The following is a 6000-nucleotide window of genomic DNA, read 5'->3' on the forward strand; positions in this document are numbered from 1 at the left end:
CTACACCCCTGAATCCCTGCTGAGCCATCACAAGTCACGGCTCTCTAAATTAAATAACATCAAATTAGATTAAAGTAAATGAAACATCACTGAGGAGCCGGGGGACGAGAGGATGGAAGGGTTGTGCAGGGATAGCGAGGGCAAGGAGAGCAGGGAGCGGTGGGAAGGAGACGCAGCAAAAGAGTTTATTTAGATTTAAGGTGAAAGAGGAATAGGTGAGGGTAACAAGAGAACGGGGAAGGTGAAGTTGAGGAGAGAGAGTGAACGATGGCTGAACAAAGCCAGGGGACGAGCAGGTTAGAGTAAACACACACACCTGAGGACGAGCCAGGAGGGCATGGTGTGTGTTTGTGTATTTGTGTGCGTCTGAATCTGTATAACATAACATCTCCTTTTGTAACCCTAATTTGAATGGAAAATGATTTTTTTTTCATGTCGTTTCATGTGTGGCCAGCTCATCAGACTCAAGCGACAGGAACATTCAACTCAGCTACCATGGGAATTGCCATGGCAACATATTAGCTTTCTGAGTCATGCTGTATGCTCATTTGACCAAACGCGGGGCTGAAACCAGCTCTAATTTCTCTGACAACATTATCAAGCGTTACGCAGTAAATGCACCAGTCAGACAAGTATTTAAAGGGTGCAGCGTTACAAGAAAAGGCTGTTTTGTTCCATTCAAGTTCTGCTGAAGGGCCATAACAAAAAGATGGAGTCGCTATTGCAAAGCAGAGAATATTTTGCAACTACAATAGTGGCCTACACTTTTTTTTTTGTGAGTAATGCTCTGCCTCTCAGGCATTGAAGTGCCCTATAAAATCCCTGCTACAGCAGGTGAATAGAAACGCTGTGTTTCCTCAGGTATTAATATCACCCCCGGGAGGGAGCACTAAACTGGAGACGGAGGCAGACAACCATGGAGGGGATCTTCATTCTGCCTTGGGTAGTAAATCAACTCCTACTAGAGGCACAAGGAGACTGAAACCAGAGAGAGTGATGGAGCTCCACAAGCTCCCCCTACACCTTAAACCCCACCACCTGTCCCACTCTCCCCAATCCGTCGACCTCTCTTCCCCCTTAATATGCCATTTTTCCCTCCATATTCCTACCTCCCAGCTTTTTTTCTTTCACATGCAAGCCCCCCTTGCCTCACTCTCCTCATTTCATTCCAGTGTTTCTACCTTAGATTTCATTTAACTCCTTTACCTCAACTCTCACTCCACCAACCCAATTTTCTCAGTAAATCATAGACAGTAGCCTTTTTCGCAACATCCACGTCTCCCTCGATTCCTCCCTCATCCTTCCTTCTCGCCTCCTGCCTGGAAAATCCCTAGAGATGTGGAAAAGGAGGTCAGCTTTGTCACAACATAGGTTCATATTTCATTGCCACAGTGTTGGGCTGCAAGGATGCGGGATTGAGGGTTTGGGGGTTTTCCGCTGGCCCAGAGGGCAGTTGTATAGAGCAGACATCATCTCAGGTAGAAAGCAAAGAAGCACAAAGATTAGCTACCATGTCAGTGAAAGAGGACCAAGTAAGAACCACCAGATCTGTGCCCAAAGACAATGCAGATGTGAGCAAGGTCTGGTCATACAAACGTCAGTGGGGAAACTCCCCATATCTCACTGAAAATACAAAGTCAATAAACAGGTCGTAAAAGAAGTTAGGTGAATAATACTTGATCTTGCTTCTTCAAATTTGTGTCTTTCAATTTACAAAATCTTAAAGCACCTTTAATAGAATTCTCTGTGGGTTTGTTGCTAGGAGCAACCCCTGCCACACTACATATTTATTTGACCCATATTTACTATAAAAGTATTGATTAGTGCAGCTTTAAGACATAATAAATGGGGTAAACTGTGGTGGTTACGGCTTGCTCGCTTCACCTCGCCTGCACACAGCTGCCCAATCCAGCTCGAGGTTTATAGGCCCAGAAAGCCACAGACACTTTTTGAAGTCATTACATGTCACATGTGTTTGTATGTATTCCTGTCTCGTGCTTTGTTTCATATTTTGTTTGATGCCTACTGACTAACAATGTCTCTTTGAACTGAATTGAATTGAAGGAGACAGAGATAATGAACAAGATGTAGTTAGCCTGTGATTCATTAATGCTAATGAGTAAAGCATAGATCGGCAGCATAAAGCGGTTGTGAACTCTCTCTCTCTCTCTCACACACACACACACACACACACACACACACACACACACACACACACACACACACACACACACACACACACACACACACACACACACACACACACACACACACACACACACACACACACACACACACACACACAATTCAGAGGGGAATAATAAGACCAAGTCAGGGACAAAAAACAAGATGCAATGATGATATTTGCCCTTGTTTGAACTGGAACAATGGGCAAAGGTCTCCATCTGTTGCTAGTTTAATGCCCCATAATAAACTTGCCACTCTATTTGTCAATAATGTCTTCATGACACCTCTTTTATTGGTCTCTACCAACCAACACACTCCTTGATCGCCAGTGCCTCATCTCAGCCGGGTCTGATTATGACAGCTGTTCAAATTGTTGTGTTCATGGTGAAATCGAGTAACCATGTAAAAAATGCATATGTCTGGGTTGGCATTGACCTTTGCCACCTCCTGCATGTCACCATCTGTCAGCAGCTTGTGAGGAATAAACAAACATGCGTATACCATCCCCTCTGCATGTTAACATGCACAGATGCTCACATACACAGCGACTCTCCACTTACATGTAATCAAATTAAATGACAAACTCTTTTCTTAGTCAGTTTAACTGTTGCAGCACAGTGGTCCATTAGCCATACTAAAAATTGTGCCTTAAAGCGATGTTTTATAGTTGGCAAGTCTGCATTATCTGGTATATTATTTGTTTTTTAGTTTGCTCTGCAAAATAGCACATAAATTTAATGCTGCTTGGAAGCCAGCCGTCAAACCCTCCCATCAGCACATGAAAGCACGGAGAGGAGAGAGCTCATGTAGTCACCACGTGTGCTCGACATCCTGCTGCTGCAGATGGTGGCGGGGACTGGCACGTCAACAGGGTGGGGTAAGCTTTCAGGGAGGAGCTCACCTTGATGTGGGACAAGCAATCAGAGACCGGGATGTCCGTCCATCTCATGTGTAGCAGCTCCATAAAAAGACCTCAGACCTTCCTGGAGCGAGGACCAGTAAAAACATCAAGCAGAAGAGTGGGACAGAAGAAAGATTATGTCTATGTCACATCGTCAATGGACTTCACACACTTACATATAGACACTCAAACATAGTGACACACACCTCAGCTGACTGATTTTTTTTTTCTTTGATTCAGTCTTTCTGAAAGTCAAACAAAACACAGAGAAACTCAGCTAGAAACACCGAGATGAAAGGACTGAAAGTCCCAATTGATTTCCTGCAAATATCCGTGTATGTGTGTGTGTGTGTGTGTGTGTGTGTGTGTGTGTGTGTGTGTGTGTGTGTGTGTGTGTGTGTGTGTGGGTCCTTGTTTGTGACTGTGTGCATGTGGCTGTCAGTATGCATTCATGTGTGTCTGTTCACACAGTATTGATTCTGCAACAAGAGGATCAAAGACATGCAGGAAGAAAGATTTTCTAAAGAACAATTAAGGGCTAGTTTGTGTCACTCAGTAGATCTACAAGAGGTTTCACCCTCTTGCTGAATGTTTCCCCCTTTTCTTTAATATTCATTTGCTCTTTTCATGTGGGGCAGATGTACAAAGAACATGAAAGACAGCTTGGATAAATGAAATGATGAGGGGGGAGAGAAGGAGAGAGAGAGAGACATCAATCACTTGTTCTTCACTGTAAATGGAGCATGTGAGGAAGAAGAGGCAGCATGGTTTTTCTGTAATTACAATTTTGCTGGTGCTGTGAATGGAAATAATGAGGATTGTGTCGAAACTAATTTTTTTCATTTCCTTTGTCTTTGTCTGCTTATTAGCTTTGTCGTGAGAGGGAATGCGTGAGCCAGCGATATAATAGAGCGTGAATTGGGAAATGATAAGCGTGCTGATAGGATTGAGTCTGAGTGACTGAGGTGTTTGGACTTTGGAAAATATAAAACAAGTCTGGGTTAACGTGTCTCTGTGTATGTGTTGTTGTTTGTGCATTTGTTTATTCGCCGTCTGCATGTATGTGTGCATGTTTGTGTGCATATATAATGTGATTCAGGACCACATCAGTGGAAGGACTAAGGGCTCAAGGGCGTACTTAATATGGAGAGAGGTGCTCTCCATTAACATGACAGCAAACTGCAGACTAGCAAAATAAGAGTATCTGAACAGCTGTAATGCTTTCGGTACAGGCAATTTCAGTACTCCTGGTAGGAAAAATGTGTTTAGGCAGAAAGAGATGACATTCATGCAAGCAGCTTCCCAGTACAACCTTTGAGTTCCACTGGGCTTTACTGGTTTAACTGAGGTCAAAGGTATTTTATCAGCAGTTGTTGTAAATGGAAAGACATTTCCCTGGGGGTCTGCAATAGCCACACAAATTGGCTCCAAAACCGGTTATAAGGAAAAACTCAATGTACTCTCTCATCACTCAACAGATTTTTCAGAGTTAAAAGCAGCACCGATTGTTTAGCTCACTCTGTTTACAATATGTTTCCATGTAACTACTCTCATTGAACTAAAATCACGCTCAAAATGTCATTTTATTTTTTAGCAAAGCCAATGCACATCACTTAAATCTCACTTTTGCCAAATTTTCTGTCTGTTGGTGTAATTTTACTGGTTTGAATGATGGCAACACCTTTTTTTCTAAAGAACTACTGTTTCAATTTTTTAGATCTCCGTAGGCCTTTTTGATAGCAGATGCTCTGGCTCATCACAGTAAGAAAAGCACAGGTGTTAAAAATCACTAAACAGTGACATTTCAAATAATGGAATTAGGTAGATTACATTGACTAATCTCATTAACTCATTCACTCACATTTGGGGAGATGATTGTCTTCTTGCCAGGTGTTGGATGGAGACTGTCCTCCCATTTAAAAAAAACAACCCCATAGGTCGTTTCTGGCAAGCAGCTTTATTACTACAAATAGTTATATTTTAATGTTAAGCGGCATCTAACAGCTGTGTGAGACAGCATCAGTCATTTAAAATGGCATGTTGAAGTTCAAGTGACAGAGCCCTCTAGTGGCCATAGTAGTTGATGGGAGCGACAAAGTCAGTGTAGGGAGGAGGTCGGGGTGTAGAATGGGTTGACTGGCCATTGGATGGCCATTACGAACCAATCATACAATTTTTCTCTTAACCATGACGGTTCCGTAACCTTAACCTTAACGATGAGTCCTGGCAAAGTACACTCTAGCAAGACACCGAATTCTTTTTAAATTGTACGAGAGCGTCTGCAAAATGCCGTAAACACAAAGGACAGAGGTACATCTGTAACGGGGGAATCTCACATGACTAGACGGAGTACGCTGCCATCTTGTTAGCAGATTCAGAGTATTTAACAGACAAATAAGCAACAACTGGAGGTTTAGACTGAAAGCAGTGAACAGCTTGTCACAGAATATTCTCTCTTACATGCACAAACAAAAATCTACAAACTCAAACACATGGACCCACACACGCGCCAGAGGTGTTGTTCGCTAATTACCGACAGGTGGATTCTCAAGAGGGCAATGAAACAGAGAGTGGCATCTTGGGACCTGGATGGCCCTCCAGCATCGGTAGACCTGTGGTTCTCCCACTTAATCACTGTTTTTGCCAGCTGGTCACATGATCAAGGAAGAAGTAGGCCATAACAGGGGAGCAGGGGAATCTGCTATAGTGTGTGTGTGTGTGTGTGTGTGTGTGTGTGTGTGTGTGTGTGTGTGTGTGTGCGTGTGTGTGTGCGCGTGTGTGTGTGTTTGAGTGAGAGAAGGAAAGAAAAAGACAACACAAAGAGACACACATGCGCACATGCACACACACGCACACACATTTTCAAAATCTAAATATACATACGCAAACAGGGAAAAGCTGCCTAATCTCAG

The sequence above is a fragment of the Xiphias gladius genome, chromosome 17 (genome assembly GCF_016859285.1).
Source record: "Xiphias gladius isolate SHS-SW01 ecotype Sanya breed wild chromosome 17, ASM1685928v1, whole genome shotgun sequence".
Classification (NCBI taxonomy): Eukaryota; Metazoa; Chordata; class Actinopteri; order Istiophoriformes; family Xiphiidae; genus Xiphias; species Xiphias gladius.